The 17959-nt window shown below is 38.0% G+C and overlaps 1 long non-coding RNA gene across 1 annotated transcript; it reads right to left on the reverse strand.

Moving 5' to 3' along the window:
- Positions 1-12649: 12649 nt before the first annotated feature.
- LOC118241675 lies at positions 12650-13055 on the reverse strand. The gene is made up of 3 exons (XR_004776302.1): positions 13031-13055; positions 12771-12830; positions 12650-12679 (listed from the first exon to the last, which is right to left on the reverse strand). It is a non-coding gene; the product is annotated as an uncharacterized LOC118241675 (long non-coding RNA).
- Positions 13056-17959: the final 4904 nt, after the last annotated feature.

Consider the following 17959-nt stretch of genomic DNA (forward strand, 5'->3'; position numbering starts at 1 on the left):
CAGTAAAGAAAAGGCGGTGTTTGTTGGAGCAAACACTGTGTACAGCCACCATGTTGGTTTTCTGATGCAAAGAGACAGACTTAGAGTTTCATACATGCACATTTACAATGTCCCGATATCTCAAGAAGAGACTTAAATTGGGAGAACTTTCCATTGTCAGAAAGAATCTTCATCAGGTTTTCCTGAATTCAAAGAGCAAATTATAAAAAAAGAGTTTTATTTTACTTAATAACTCAGAAAGAAGGATTTCCTGATTTACGTCAGTATTATTAAAAGCATCTGGCTTGTCTGAAAAACACACCTGACTGTCACTTATAACAGTAGGAGGGTCCGTGTCCATCATTTTATCAGTGATGTGGATCACTCCATTCGAAAGAATAATATTGGATTCCAGAAGTAGGCCTTTCCTACGGCTGCCATGGATACGGACTTTAACCTGCTCAGACTTAGGAGAGAAAGAAAGAGAAAGAGAAAGAGAGAAAGAAAGAGAGAAAGAGACAGTGAGACACAGTGAGAGACAGTGAGAGACAGTGAGAGAGTGCTATTTCTATAATATTCAATTTTTGTTCTCCCTCCCTCCCTCCCTCCCTCCCTCCCTCACACACACACTCCCCTACCTCAGTTACTGATTCAGCAGTTTTCCCTGTCAGCGTGTAATAGAGTATTCCATTCTTCAGAGTGTCAGAGTTCATTTCCACAGCGACCATGTGCAACTTGACAAGGTATCGGGCCTTCGCCTCATCTGCCACCAGAGTTTTCACCTGCAGCAGCAGAACAGTACGATGCACATGGGTGTGTGTGTGTGTAACATGGATGTGTTTTGCACTTTTTTATCATTTACACTACTACTTCAAAAGTTTGGGTTCCTATATTTATGCAACTTTATGCAATGTAGGTCTAAATAATGTATGTAGATATGTCATTCTAAACTATCATTTAGTATTTTAGTGAACTAAAGGTCATTAACTATTGAATAATTCATTAAATTGAATTTAATGCAATTTCTCCTGAAATAATCTGCCTCAAGATTTGATCATTGCTTTCCACCCCTTTGTGAAGTATTCTGGATATTAATTTTATTATTAACTCTCTCCATACATGTCTATGAAGCATTTTGGAGTCATCTGCACAATTCTACATAATTCTGGACAAAACTATTTGTGTATTTATGTGCTTCCTAAAAGTTATTGGAAAATTCATGAATTTTTAAATTCTAGTATCACATTATAATAATTTTATGTACATATCCACAAAAAGGTGGATTATTGAGAACACAGATGCAGTGATTCCAAAGTTTTGAACAGTAGTGTATATGTAATTTTATGATTGATGGTCTGTATAACTGAACTCACAGATGTTGATTTGAAAGCTTTGTTGCTTGGTACAAAAACAGTGAACAGTCCACGTGACGTCAGAGGCCAGGACATGACTGCTTCTGAAATACCAACAAGGCACAGCAGAACGTGTGTGACTCTCTGAGCTTCAAGTCAAGCACAGCTCTTTCTTGACCTTAGATCTTCTGTAAATTATATGACCAACCAACGAAATTTCACTAAAAGCCATGCTAGCATTGGACAGCCAGTGTCACTCACCACGCAGATCAATCGCATTGAGCAGGTGACATGTCACTCACCAAAAGACTGATGGCACTGGACAGCTAGGGTTAGGCCTCCAGGTTCTGAGTTCAGATCTTGCAGTCTCTGCATTATATTGCCAAAGCAGATTTTTCCATTGCTAAGGAACCCCTCCAGTCATGTACACCTGTCAGGCAAGAAAAGAAGTACGTACAGTGGTGTGAAAAAGTGTGTCCCCTTCCTGATATTTTTTTGCATGTTTGTCACACATCTTTCAGATCGAACAAATTTAAATATTAGACAAAGATAACACAAGTAAACAAAAAATGCAGTTTTTAAATGAAGGTTTTTATTATTAAGGGGGAAAAAAATCCAAACCTACATGGCCCTGTGTGAATAAGTGATTGCCCCCTAAACCTAATAACTGGTTGGTCCACCCTTAGCAGCAACAACTGCAATCAAGCGTTTGCGATAACTAGCAATGAGTATTTTACTGAACTGTGGAGGAATTTTGGCCCATTCATCTTTTCAGAATTGTTGTAATTCAGCCACATTTGAGGGTTTTCGAGCAAGAACCACCTTTTTAAGGTCATGCCACAGCATCTCAATCGGATTCAGGTCAGGACTTTGACTAGGCCACTCCAAAGTCTTCATTCAGTTTTTCTTAAGCCATTCAGAGATGGACTTGCTTGTGTGTTTTGGATCATTGTCCTGCTGCAGAACTCAAGTGTGCTTCAGCTTGAGGTCACAAACATATGGCTGGACATTCTCCTTCAGGATCTTTTGGTAAACAGCAGAATTCATGGTTCCATTTACCACAGCAAGTCCATGAAGCAGCAAAACTGTCCCAGACCATCACACTACCACCACCATATTTTACTGGTGGTATGATGTTCCTTTTCTGAAATGCTGTGTTACTTTTACGCCAGATGTAATGGGACATACACCTTCCAAAATGTTCAACTTTTGTCCCATCAGTCCACAGAGTATGAACACTGACATTAACTAAGGCAAGTGAGGACTGCAGTTCTTTGGATGTTGTTGTGGGGTCTTTTGTGACCTCTGGGATGAGTCATCGCTGCACTCTTGGGGTAATTTTTGTTGGCCACTCCTGGGAAGGTTCACCACTATTCCATGTTTTTGCCATTTGGGGACAACAACTTTCATTGTTGTTCGCTGGAGTCCCAAAGCCTTAGAAATGGCTTTATAACCTTTTCCAGACTCATAGATCTCAATTACTTTGTATTTCATTTGTTCCTGAATTTTTTCGGATCACAGCATGATGTCTAGTTTTTGAGGATCTTTTGGTCTACTTCACATTGTCAGGCAAGTGCTATTTAAGTGATTTCTTGATTGAGAACAGGTGTGGCAGTAATCAGTCCTGGGTGTGGCTAGAGAAATTGAACTCCACTTTCCAAATATGTGATAAACCACACTTAATTTATGTTTTAACAGGGTGGGGGGGTGCAATCACTTTTTCACAAGGGGCCATGTAGGTACAAGGTTCAATAAAGCCTGCTTTTAAAAGGTTTGGACAACACTGTCTTAATTGCACAGAAATTCAGATTAAATTAATTACAGAAATTCAAGAGACATTAATGCCTTTATACCCCTGACAGAAAAAAGTCATCAAGCAAACCTACTCCACTGTTCCTGTTGCCACTATTCTACAGAGAAGAATCAAACCAAATGACAGTTTGGCAGCTTTAGCAGCTTAAAGTTTCTCCATCCCTGCTATGAGGGCTGTTTCTAGCATGAAGTTTCTCCGTCACTGCTATGAGGGCTGTTTCTGTAGAATGTGCCTGTTTGTAGCCAGACTGACTAGATGAAAGGAAGCAGATCTCCTGAGATTGTCTGGAACAGAGTGGAAGGCCTTGGATCCAGTGGACATGTAGATGGATTGCAGGAAGTCAGGAGTTGAAGAATTTCATCTGAGGAGAGAGGAGAAAAATAAGTCAGAGAGTTGGATGTTGGGGAATGCACACTGGTTGGAAGAGTGGGAACAGAGGAAAAGGACTGGCAGATTGCTACAATGTTCTCCTCAAAGAGGGTGATGAAATCCTAAGGAGTAAGAGATGAGGAAGGAGTGGGAGGGGGGATTAAGGAGAAAAGAAAAATAGTGAAGAGCTTGCGTGGATCAGATGCTGATTATTCAAATTTTCCTCTGTAGTAGGATGACTTTGCAGATGTTATGTCCAATGAGAACTTGGAAAAGAGAGACTGGTATAAGCTGAGGTCTGAATCTAGGTGAGATTTCTTCCACCACCTCTCTGCAGTCCTTAGTTCTCTCCTGTGGCAGCGGAGTGTTTCTGTTGGTGAGGGGGCATGTGGGGAGGACTTTACAGGTCTATAGGAGAGAGAGCACAGAAGAATCATTGATGAGGAGAGTGTAAAAATGAAAGAATCTGTAACTGCCTCCAAAGAGAGAGAGGACAGAGAGTCATGGTGGAAGGGTGGACAAACTAGTAGGGAGTAGGGAATAGTAGGGAAAACGCATTCAAGTCCATAACTCCTACACAGTCATACAGACAGACACACATGTAATGAACCAGTTATGACATTGGGAGGCTCTACAGTGCACAGTTACCTACTTTGCACTTCACAGGACTTGTATTTAAACCTAAATGGGCAGAAGTCAATAAAAGTAGTTCACATCAATACTTGCAATTATATCAAACATGTAATTATAGTATGATGTTGCCTGCAATGTTTGAGTGCATGGCTCAACCTACAAGAGACTTCAGATACTTGTTCACAAAAAATTCCTTAAGCCCTCCAGTAAGACTGGTATGAATGTATATGATACAATGTAACAATTAATGAAGTTTAATGCCATACCATATAGAACATCACAGTAAACAGGGCTACCTAATTGTACTTGCAGTCATATTAACATATAATCAGTGCAGGTTATAACAGCAACATGGTACAGTTCTTATGTTTTTATACTATCACCAAAACTAAACTCAGAAATTCCCCACCAATTCACATTAGACCCAAAATGCCAGTTTGTGCATTGTAAACACCTTGACTTGTCTTGGTTGCAAAGAGACAGGGTGTTTTCATAAAACATTCACAAATGTGATGTAACCAGACACATGCATATAGCCTTTCACTCAGTTCCATATCAACTAACCAGTCAGGCATCCACAACTTCCAGTATGGTGCAACAAACAATAGAACAGCACTGAATATTTCAATTTTAGACCATCATCAAAAACTCAGTCACCAGCTTTTCTCATTATATGCAAATTGCTATTGTATACATTTTAAAACCTTTAATGACTGGATGGAGGGCATGGGATATTCCAATCTATACATGTATATGTCTATGTCTGTACATTTTTATTAACTTAGGAAGCTCCTCAATCAAATTTCCAGTTCATCAAAACACTTTATTTCATTGTCACCTAACCTCAAACACCTTTTTCACGGCATCTTCAGGAAATAGTGGACACAGTCAGAATGTTATGTGTCCACGGAAGGTGATTTCTGCATCCATGTTGCTTCATGTCAGACTGGCAAGACTGTGCTTGGCCCCGGAAGTGCTGCTCACATCTATATTTATTGTTATTGTTATTATTGGTAGTAGTGTTAATGTTTTTATTATTGTTGTTATTATTATTACTAGTAGTATTATTGTTATTAGTATTAGTAGTATTAGTATTATTATTAATAATAATAATAGTAATACTGTTATTATTATTATTATTATTATTATTATTATTATTATTATTGATTTTGTAATGTTTATTTCTATTATTTTGTGAAGTTAAAATATAAACATTTTCAATGCCTTGGCAATATTGTATTTTATAAAAATCCCATCAGTCAGTCTGGCTACGTAACACTGCTAGTCTCTGGAATTTAATGTTGATATTATTACTCACCAGAACCTACTTTAACATTATAGTGTCATTACACTGGGCTTTGAATTAGGCAGTTTTGGTATTCTGGATTAAGATTTCGGTGGTTCTCCTGGCAACAGCATCACCTGGTAATTGATGTGTTTTAGTTATTGTGTGTGCCCTGTGTTTCATGTGCTCCGCCTCCTTATTGTACTCACCCGTGTCCTGTTTATCCCCTTGTTAGCAAGACAGTTATGGAGTTGATGAGATTCTTTATTCTCTGTAACGTAAACAACAACAAGCTCACTGGTGAGCTAACTCAGTAATAAAAAGGAAACTGAAATAAGCAGTTTTTATGTATAATGTGTTACTGTAAAAGTGTAATTATACTAAATCATGCACCCATTACATTATGTCTCTCTGTTCTTACACACGTTACATGATGACTTTGCCCAAGATGCAAAATAACCAAAACAGCTTCATACTTTTTGGTCTTCATTTTTTGGTTAAATTTCATTCTGCAAGCAATCTGAACAAGGAGTAAAAAGGGATCTGAGCAAGTGAGTGTGTATCAGCATCATTAATCTACATGTAATCTGAATTACAGGAGACGGGCTGGTTGTCACATTTTTTATTATGGCTCTAACCTCCCAATCGTATAATTTCCATCAGACAAACATAGACATCATGAACTAGCAGAGTGTCTCCCTGCACAAAGGGAGTAGAACCTTAACAGTTCCACCATTGGTATAATGAGCTATTAGATTTTCAATACATGTTGTGCATTTGTGAAGACCTGCTGCATGGTGGGATTGGTAGTCACAGCATAGGGCTGGTTGTCATGGTGAAATTTGTCACGAAGGGTCGGCCTCTCCACAGGGGAACCACGCCCACTCACCGTGAGATACAAGGGAAACGCCTACTTCGTTCCCAATCACCTGCCTACTAACCCGGTGCACCTGTTCTTTGTCTCTCCTATCACCTATTTCAACCCGCAGGTCGGTAGGGAGGATGCTGCGCATTAATGGCTTACCTTGAGAGGAGTTACCAAGCCAAGCCAAGCCAAACCAAACCATACCAAGCAAAGCATTCTTCTTTCCTGATTTTCATTTTCGCTACCAGACTTTTGTGCATTCACCTATGGAGAATAAAGAGCACTTTCTGGCAACCTCACCTCTTGCTCCCTCTGTGCCGCCACCATCACAAAATTATATTAGCCCTTTAATAAATGACTGTACAAAACAGAATAACACCTTTTAACAAAATTTCATTCTCATTTAAGAGAAATGAATGAAAAATTTACCAAATATTTCTGTGAATAAATATCAATAGAAGTGAATCTAACACTGTTCAGTTCACTTAATCTAATGCTTCGAGTAGAATATTTACAGTTGTGGCAAATTGTTTGATTGATATTTGCACCATAAATTCAAGGAAAAAGAACACACCTTGAAATGACACACCTTGAGATGACATCATCCTCATCATGAATGTGACAACCACTACCACTAAGACAGTTACAATAAAGGGCATGTTAATGACATTTGAGGAAACAGTTCAAACTAATAACTGTTACTACAACACTGTCTCCACTGTTTTAAGTGAAATAGTTGATTTCAAGGTATTTTAGTTTCCTCTCAATATATGATTGCAAAATACAAACTTTATGGTATGAAAAATCACAAAACTGATCTTACATCAGGTCTCTTCGGGTCAAAGAGAGAGAACTATGGCTAATGGTTTCTGCCCTCAAATCTGAACATTTCAGTGTCAATACTTCTATAGAGATCTCCATAGTTTACAGAATATAAGTAATGTGACAACCAACCCGGGTGTCAACCAACCCTGGTCTCCCCTATGCAGACAAATTAGAAAAATGACATGCTTGTAATGAGTCAAGAATACTTTTGGGGGGAAAAAAATAATTAAATTGATACTTTTTCATGTATTACCCTACGTGATTATAAACACATTGAAGTAATTATCTTTACTCAACAATCATACAACATAATTTTTCTACACAAAAATAAATAAATAAATAAAATGGTTAGGAGGTCGGTAAAACATTTTCGTATTGAAGCACAGCTCATTGCAACCTCTGCACACCAAAGACTTTCTGCTGCCAAAAATATTCATTCAGTTCTGAAAAACATTCTTGGAGGAAACTAATATGATGACTGGACTACCTAATGCCAATCGCTAAGGTCTTCCACTTCATACAGTGTAGCATGTGTTTAGTTGTCTTTAATTACCCTTAATATTAGCCAAAACCTTAGAATATTATGTTATGATAAATGAAGTCAGTTATTAAGTCTTTACATTTTGATTAAATAGTGTCACGGAGCCCCCACTAGTCACCTGGTACGGCCCACCGCGTGCAGTGGCCGTTAATCGTCTTGTTTGTAGCCACGCCTTTGTACTGAGCACGAGCCTGCACGTGGTTAGTCTGCTAATGTCTGCGTGCACTTGCACCGCTGTGGGACGCTGTTTCGCTGGCGGTTATTGATCACGTTCACGATGGTCATGTTGTCTGTGTTAATGTTCACATCGGTAATGTTAGTCGTTGTGTGTTCACGTTCACCGTTGACGTTATATGTGAGTGCCGTTGTGTTTTCGTATGTTAATAAATGTCTCCGTCGAGTGTATGTCCTGCACTTGCGCTGCACTAGAATACAAATACTCAGTGGTACATGTAGGTTTTATGGCTCCATTTTATTTATGTTTCTTAAATTCATAATATAAATTTGAATTTAATCTCAGCTAAATACCATAAATGTAAGAGTGTTGTGTGTGACACTACCAATGCTTTTGACACCTAAAATAAATAACTTATTCTAGTGTAACAAATTAATAGTACAACATTGTCCTTGGCTTTCACTCATAATTTATCATTAGTTTAAATATAAAGTAAATCTATTTAGCCCTACTACGCTTATAAATTAATTATAAAAACGATTATATTACTAATTTGATTTTAGGATATATAATAAGCTATCCATATGTGATTTCTCCTTTTCTATTTGTTTTGAAAAAAAAAAGACTGATATTTGAATCGCGTCATGTAACTTTTGTGCCATTTTGTGCCATCCTTTTTATCTTAAACTCAGAAACTGCGCAGATCACCGAATTCTGAAATGTGTGAAAGTGTAGATGAAGAAAAAAAAGTAGGATTACATAAAATACTACAAAATATCAGAGGTTGTAAAATTCATTTTTAGAAATAGTACGGAATGCCTTTAAGGTGTCATTTCCTCGCTAAAAATAAAAGTTCTAAAACGTTAAATGTTTTATTTCATGTGTATTTTTATGATGCGACTCCTAAGTAGTACGGATTAAAAACGAATAGGGAGCCTTTTCCAATAAACGTTAGTTTTATTTAGGCTATTTGTTTATTTGTTAATTTACTAGGCTGCTAAGATTGTTGAGAATTGAAAATGTAAGTTTAGGCCTCTAATAGCGTAAGCAAAGTATTCAGAATGATTAAATGTGGAGATCTTGCAAAAGATCACGTGTTTATTTCAACAGAAGAACAAGTGACATAGATGAGATAAAGCTTTTCATCTTTGATTATGTACTACATATTACCATTTTAAAAAATGTTGAGAAAATTGGTGACGCTTGGCTGCGAAAGAAACTTTGGTATTTTTATACCTGGGTGTGATTCCAGCCGAAAGCTGAAATAAACAATGTATAAAATGTTACATATTGTGAAAAATGTTAGAAATCATTTTTTGAGTTTGAAGAAGTTCAAATGTAATTTCCTGAGGAAAGGCACTTGGTGTTGTCTCTTGGTCATGTGATTCATCTCTTTCTGAGGCTCCTCCTTCATGTCCTCATAGTCTGTAAAAAGAGTACATTCAAATTTTTCTTTCTAAAATCTTAAAATAGCTTAAAATATTTTATTTTTGTATTATGCACATATTAAATCAGCTTGTAAAATGTTAATGAGTGAGTAAAACAGAAATTGCCTCAGTGTTTATCTAATCACCACTACAGTGCTAAGAAATTCTATGATTTCCAAGAAATATAATATATGAAGATGTACAAATGCTGTGCCTTAAATAAAATATCTTAAGAATAAAATGTAGCCTATTATCATTTATGACAACCAGCTCTGTTTAGTTTTAAGCCTTTGCATGATTCAAGGTACCAGACACATAATTTGTAGATTGTACTTAGACAGACGCAGCATTTGTAGGACAGTTAGACAGATGTAGATGGCACTGAATTCCAGTACTGTCTCAGTCATCTCCACTTGTATAAATATGGGTGCACTTGTTATATAAGTGAAGGGAGACTTTAGTTGATATATAAATAGGAGTCCTCTGTCATGCATTAACATTATTACATTTTCATCTTATATGAGCACTAATGTGACCATGTTTTCACTGTGCTGCCTGTGTTCTTGATTTGACACACTGACTCCACCATACAGGTGGAATGTAGTGGAGGACACAACAAGGGAAGCCGCTCACCATTTACACCTCCTACGTCCTGTCCAGCAGTGATGACGTCATCACTGTTCTCTGGTGTGTCCACTACACCAACAGGCAAAGATCAATTATGATGTTAAAATATAATGAATATATATATATATATATATATATATATATATATATATATATATATATATATATATATATATATATATATATATATATATATATATATATATATATACACACAGCATTACAGTTTCTACATTTAAAAAAAAATACTTATTTTCTGTAACATTTGGGTTTGTTCCAGCATCATTACAGTCTTCTGGTGTGGCCACTATACCAACATGAGAAGACATATGATACTGATATCAATAAAATGTGTGTTACATTACAACCTATTGTTCTGATTTAGTGCTTCCATTTGACATAAATGGCCACGTATTAAAATCTTACTTGCTGTAATGTTTGGGTTTAGTCCAGTGGTAATAACGTCATCATAGTTCTCTGTCATCTCCTCTGTTATAGAGGAGATATAGAGGAAAATACCAGTACATTAGCATTTATTTCATTAACTGCTTTCATGTATGAGGTTACAATGTTGTAACATTACAAGTCATACCTCTCACAACAGCAGCGTTCTGATCATCAGTAATGACATCATCATAATTCTCAGATACGTCCTGTACACCAAAACACAGATGTACCGACAAACAGATGTTACTGAGCTGGCGGCTCTTAAAGCAGAGAAAAGCTCCAAAAAAGTAGCACAGGCATCATTCATTTACAGATCATTTAATGATTATCTTTTCTTTTTTATTGATTTATTTGTTTGGTTATTTATTAATTTTTATTTTATTTGTGATCTCAGATGTTTTTAATGATGACTGAATATAAAAGTGCTCCCCATACAAATTCATACTTGTATTCACACCAAACAAATGAACAGTTATGGGTTTGTAGTAAGAATGTTTGTTCTGTCTGACAGACAATCCCCAATACAGAACCACACCTGCTACAATATCAGGGCTGGGTCCAGCAGTGATGACATAATCGTAGTTCTCTGGTATGTCCTCTCTTTCTATGTCACCTAAGTTCAATAAAAGCAGACTGTCTTTAAAACAGTCCAGCCATCTTTTCATAGTTTGGTTTAAGGAAGTAGAATCACATGATCAGTTAATAAAGGAACTCACTTATGAGGTCACCGGTGGTGGTGACATCATCATAATACTCAGCCTGGTCCACAGTCACAGACTTTTCTGGAAAAAGATGATAACTTTGTTTTTTACACAACTTAAAACAAACTACTATAATGAGAATGATGTACAAACAGTCATTCTCTGATAGGTCTTTTGTAAACTACTGCATGTGACTCTGGTTAGAATATGGGGGAAGCACTTCTGCAAAACATCTTCTGATCTACAGATGAATAAAATGTTAACCAGTGCAGTAAATCAGACTCTGACACAAAAAAGCTCTCATTCATCTAACAAAGAGGAACACACACTACCAGATAGACTCATATGAGACAAAGTGGAAATCTAAAAGAACAAAAATATTTCATGCTAGGTAAAATTTTACATTTTCTGTAACCATTCATCACAGAATATTATAAATAAGGTTCAGCTAGGTGAGTTTTAATAATAAATTATTTTATTGCTTATCCATCATTCTAATATTTCTAAATGGGATCCAATTTGACACACACATGCAGTGGTCCTGTTACCTGAGACAAACGCCTGATCCACATCCTCATATCCTGAATGCTGGGATTCAGAAAGGACACTTCCTGTTAAAGGAGAGCAGAACAGTCATGTGACAGGTACAGAACACCAAATCAACCCCAAACTGACTCATGTGATCATAATCAACTGGGCTGGTTACAGGAAGATGGAAATAATAACACTGCAGGCAGTAGAGGGCAGCCTAAGACCCCACACCAGAACACACACACACACACACACACACACACACACACACACACACACACACACGTACTTAAGGAGGACTTGAAGAGGAGGGGGCCATGCCGTTACATTATATAATTTTCTTATTATTTGCGCAGCATAACAAATTACAAAGAATTTTTGAAATTAAATATTGTTTTGATCACTGGGCATGGATTCAGATGTGTTTGGTTATTAGATTATTTGGAAGAAACTTCTCAATTATAATATAAATATAATTCAGTAAGCCTCATTTAGAAGACTCCACAAACATCACCCACCCCTTCGGGTGGAGACACGGGTTCTTTTATCAAGTTCAAGTTCAAGTTCAAGTTCAAGTTTGGTTTATTCGTCACATACATAGTCATACACAGTATAACTCGCAGTGAAATGGTGGAGAGCGCTCTGTCCAAACTGAGGAAAAGAAAACAAGGGTGCATAGAGAAATATAGATATTCTCTATATGTGAAATATATATATGCAAGATAAATATATATTCTATGTATGTACAAAATATATTTTATTGATGTATCTGCAGTCGATCTGCTCATAGACTGCCTCAGGCAGAGTCTTATGCCTCCTCTTAGAGATCAATGGGTGGAGACAGACAGAAACATGGTGTCACTTCAGTGTAACAGAAGACAGACAGACTCAAGGACTAATGATGTTCAGAGAATGTCCAGAAACTGGACTGTAGATGATGTGTGAATGTGTCCCATCTCTCCTGAGCACTCTGTTCTGGTAAACCAGCCCAGAGAGAAGCACTAAGGCCAGGAAGAGCAGCACTGCCAGTACCAGCAGGACCACTGTAGGGGTGGTGCACAGAACAGCTGCTGATGCAGTTTGTAGAGGACTGGATGTCTTCTGAACATCTGGAAAGAAAAATACACACCAACAACTCTGAAGAACAAGCAATAATGTTTCCACAGTCACTTATGAAAATGACCAAGAGACAGAGCGAACCTGTAAAGGTGGAGGTGCTTGTGGTTGTTCTGGGTGCAGTTGTAGGAGACACATATGGGTCTGTCAATATAAAAGCAGAACACCCAGACATACAAAATACATGTTCATGTTCTCCAAGAAGATGAGCAGAAATTAAGCACTAACCGATTTAACTCTCATTAGCCAAAATGACAATGAAAATAACCTTTTGCAGATTAGCAACGGGAGAAAAGACTTTTGCATGGAACTTGAAACACCAGAATCAAGCAAAATCCTCTGACCTGCACAGGTGACTCCAGCATCCTCTATGTGGGAGCAGTCAGTGTGTTTCTTCAGAGAATAACTGCAGTCCCACAGGTGAATCTCATCCCCTCTACACTTCACTCTGTTCAGCCAGATCACCCCTTCACCAGCACCAAAGGCAGCACTCCCATCAGCCCTCAGTGCCTTCCCACAGCCCAGCTGTCTGCAGACCACCTCAGCATCCCTGATGTCCCACTGATCATCACAGATGGAGCCTCCAACAGCGTTATGGTAAACTTCCAGCCTCCCAGAGCAGCTTCTCTCTGCTCCCCTCAGCCTGAGAGGCATGTGATCTACATCACACACACACACACACACACACACACACACACACACACACACACACACACACACACACACACACACACACAAATGAATAGGCATGGCAACAGTAATTAATGGCCTAATCATGCCAAAAACACATTGACTTTATAGTCAATTTATTTCCTTACTTGAGCACTGTCTCTGGTAGGAAGATGAGGAGCACTTCAGATGACTTCGCTGCACCTGAATATTTTCCTTTTCTGCAGTTGTGATAAGGTACTTCATTAATCATTGAGCTGTTATACTTAAAGCTTTGAATTTCCAGTGGTATTCAGTGTTGTTGCTATTTCAGCCAGTTTAATATTTTCTGGGCAAAGACATCAGTTAATTTCAAATCAATGAAAGGTTGTCCCTACCTGTGCAGGTAATGCGAGCCACATGCGAGCTGCATGTTTCTTTCCCCCAGGAGGAAGATGGGCAGTGCCACAGAGTGGAGTCATGTTTCCTGCATTTCAGATCATCCAGCCAGTCAGGAGATGATTCCACTCTTGGTTTGTCATTATTCTCACTGCCAGATGTTCCGTAATTAAGCTCTTGACAGATTAAAGTTGCTATTTCTTCATCTAGTCTATTTTCACACACATTTCCCCAGGTTCTGTTGTAGAACACTTCCAGATTTCCTTCACAGCCCTCTGTAAGTCTGATCTCTTTAAACTCTGAGGGCAGAAGGAGAGTTTATGAAAAGATTAAATAACACTTGTTTAAACTTAGTGTTTTGTATGTTATAGGAATTGCTAATGTAATTCAATTTTAAATATTTTCTGTTACCACAAGAAGCTATACAAGCATTACTGCTTGTATAAACTAGTGCACATGCTGAATAACTTAACTACAAAGGGTGGAAACGCATCAATAACCGCAGCAGTCAGAACACTTTACCTGAACACACCACTCCTACATCCTCTTAATGTCCACACTCATCTTGTCCACAGAGTTGATACCTGCAGTTCCACAGGGATGTCTCGTTCCCCTCACACTGCACCTCATTCAGCCATATGGGCCCAGTTCCAGGACCAAACCAGGCTGGTATGTGGGCACTGAGGGCCACTCCACACTGCAGCTGCCTGCACACCACCTGAGCATCCTCAATATCCCATGACTCATCACACACTGTCCCCCAAGAGCCACTGAGGAAAACCTCCAGCCTTCCTCCACAGTCTCCCCCAGAACCAACCAGTCTGATGGAGCTGTGGCCTGAGTTAAACACACCTAAACACACACACACACACACACACACACACACACACGCACGCACGCACACACGCACACAAAGAGACACATGGAATTGTTTTTACCAAAATAATGATTCAGGTTCTTATTTTTGATACTAAGTGATAAATGTCATAAATCCTCACACAACAGGGATACATTTTAGAGCGTATTAGGTACCCATGTTTTGGGTTAATGTAACACATACCAGAGCAGGTGATTGACAGCTGTTCCCTGGAGCTGCAGGAGAGGTTGAGCAGTTTTGCACTGCTGCAGTTCCCCAGATGAGCTTCACTCCCAGAACAATTGAAACCCATCACACACATGTGGATGTATTGATCAGGACTGGATGGAGAGGAGCTGGAGAAGTTCAACACAGAGCCACAACCCAGCTGTCTGCAGACCACTGAGGCCTCAGACACACTCCAGGAATCCAGGAGAACTCTCCTCCAGTCCTGACTGAAGTAAACCTCAACCTGCCCCTCACACTCCCTCCCTCCAGACAACCTCACTCGCCCCTCATGAAAGGCCTGAGAGGAACCTGAATTGGAATATAATTAAATCTGAAAATTAAAACGGTTTTTATTTTAGCATGCAAAATATATTTAATGTTTTAAAACTTCAGTAATGTGGTGTACATGAGTGGAAGAGCTCACCATTGCAGATGACTCCAGCATCCTGTTTATGAGAACATGCTGTTCGACTCCATGATGAGATGGGACATTCTGACAGGTGTGTCTCGTTCCCATGACAATCAAACACATCAGCCCAGATGTGGCCACTTCCTTCCCCAAACCAGTCCACCCCCAACACAGCCACAGCACTCCCACACTTCAGCTGCCCACAGAGGACACAAATATGAAAAAATAGCATATAATGCTATAAATAGTATATATACACAAATGTATACACTAGCTCCAAAATACCAGTTATTGACTGGTATTTTTATTGATTATCTGTGTGATTAGATATTACTGTGTGTACACAAACCAGGGAGAAATGGTGGCATCTCCCATTAGCACTGAGAATGTGAAGGAGTGAAGGTCTGAAAGAGGGTTGAAGACGTTCAGTGTTGCTCTCTGTCCTGATGAAGGGGACTGAAGGAGCTCCTGAGCTCTACCAGTGTACTGTGCAGTGGGGGAGGGAGGGAGGAGCTCAGGAACTGAGTGCAGTTTCTCCTCGTCCTCCTCCTCCTCTCTGTCACAGCCTGTGGAGAGTCCAGGCTTCACCCCACTACACACTCCACTTTCTACACCAGCTTATCCAGCCTGTTCAGATTGGTCATCACTACTGTCTCAACTAACTGATTCATTACAGAGTTGAGTCACATTTATAGTTCCTAATTTAGCAATTTGTTAATCTAAATTTATTTCTATAGCAATTTTCATAAACAGTGGCAATTCTAAGTATTTCACATAAAATATTACAATTATAAACAGTAACAATGATCAATCATAATCAATTATAAATAATAGATTTAAGCAGAACAAATTTAAAATCTAACTACTACTAAAAGAAATTAAAATGCTAAAAGATTTCAAATTAAACATTTAAAGAGCTGAGACAAAAACAAATAAAGACAGAATCAATTAAGAATGAAAAATCTAAAAGTACATTAATTACATAAATTAAAATTTTACTTAATTACAAAATTAAGTACAAAATTAATTTAAACATTTTAAATTAAATTCAAAAGTACTGTGTACTAATCTGAGTTAAAATCTTAAAAGTAAAGGGGTTTTGTACAGACTTAAAAGTATCTAGTATCAGGGCTCGTCTAATACTCTGTGTCTACTGGCTCCTTTAAGAACAGTATAATTGCTAAACACTGCCTCTCCATGATTAGTCTTTACCTTAGGCAGGACTAACTGACTAGTTCCTACTGATCTGAGAATGTTTGTATAATTGAGTGTGTACTTACCAGCAGTAGTGAGTGAGACTGTGGACATCAGAAGAATTAAAGTCAGACAGCTGTCCATCTCCCTCTGCCCTGCACACACTCTGTTCAACTCAGCAGGAAACACAAGCTTCACCTCCACTACCCCAGAGAGACTGAAGAAACTGAAGGAAGGAACTCAGCCCTCTATAGAGAGAGAGAGAGAGAGAGAGAGAGAGAGAGAGAGAGAGAGAGAGAGAGAGAGAGCTCCTCACAGCTGCCAATCACGCTCACTGTTACCTTATTAGACAGAGAAGGGCAAATCTTCAAAGATCCTTCAGTGACAAATCAGAGGATGCATGTTTGACTTACTCCATATATATCAAAAGAACGTCAGCGCGGATGAACAGAACTCCACCTCCCATCTATAGAGGCGTCTGATTGAGGAGAGTGTGGTGAGAAAGTCACCAGCATACAGGAGACTGATTTCAGAGAGAGGAAGCACTCAGTGTAGATTCAGCTTTAATGCCACCTGCACAGAGCTGATCTAAACACTGATTAATAACTGCCAAAGGAAAACAATCAAGTCTATTTTTAGGTTAGAATAAAATACAAAAAAAAATATTATATTATCACTCAGATTAAACTAGTGTTCAGAATAATCTAAAATAAATCCAATACTTGTTGAAATGAAAATTATTTTAAAAGCCTTGTCTGAGAAACACAAGACTTTGTTTTTAATTACCTGGTCACACAGAAAGTATAAAGTATAAAGATTGTGGAAGAGAAAAATAGAAAATTGTAATTTTTATCACAATTTAAAATGTGTAATTAATTTACCAGTTATGTAAACTGTTCAACACTTAATCCTAACCAATCCATTACAAAAAGCATGGTGAATTTTCATATTTAGTGCACAAGATGGCAGTAAAGGATTATACATTCTGCAACTGTGACTTACATGTCACTCAACAGCTGATGTCTTGACTTCTGCGTTCTCCCATGCAACTGGAAATATAAAAGAGAAACTTAAAATATTTTGATCACATTTCAGTCTTTTTTAATGTATCTTCACTTTAACATATAACACAGAATAATAACTATCAAGAAAGTCAATAAAATAAAAATTAATAATAATCATCTAGTTATCAATAACATGAAAATTAGGGGAAGCAGCATGTAATGGGTTTTATTCTCAGGTGATGTGCAATATTTTTTCATTACTTCAATGCAATAATAACAACAACAACAATAAAAACCTTACATTTTAGAAATATAAATTGTAAAATCCTGTCTATGACAGTTATGTGGAAGGAAAAAAAGCAGTGTAATGAATGAACAGTTTAATTTTTATGGCACTTGGCTTATATAATCCTTATCATGAATGACTGGAGGCCTTGCAAAAAGCAGCAACAATCAAACTTCTGTTAATATCAGAAGTTCCTGGAGTAAAATCTTAGAATAAAATGGTAAAAATCTTTTTTCCCCTTAACATGCC

Source organism: Electrophorus electricus, chromosome 7 (genome assembly GCF_013358815.1).
Source record: "Electrophorus electricus isolate fEleEle1 chromosome 7, fEleEle1.pri, whole genome shotgun sequence".
Classification (NCBI taxonomy): domain Eukaryota; kingdom Metazoa; phylum Chordata; class Actinopteri; order Gymnotiformes; family Gymnotidae; genus Electrophorus; species Electrophorus electricus.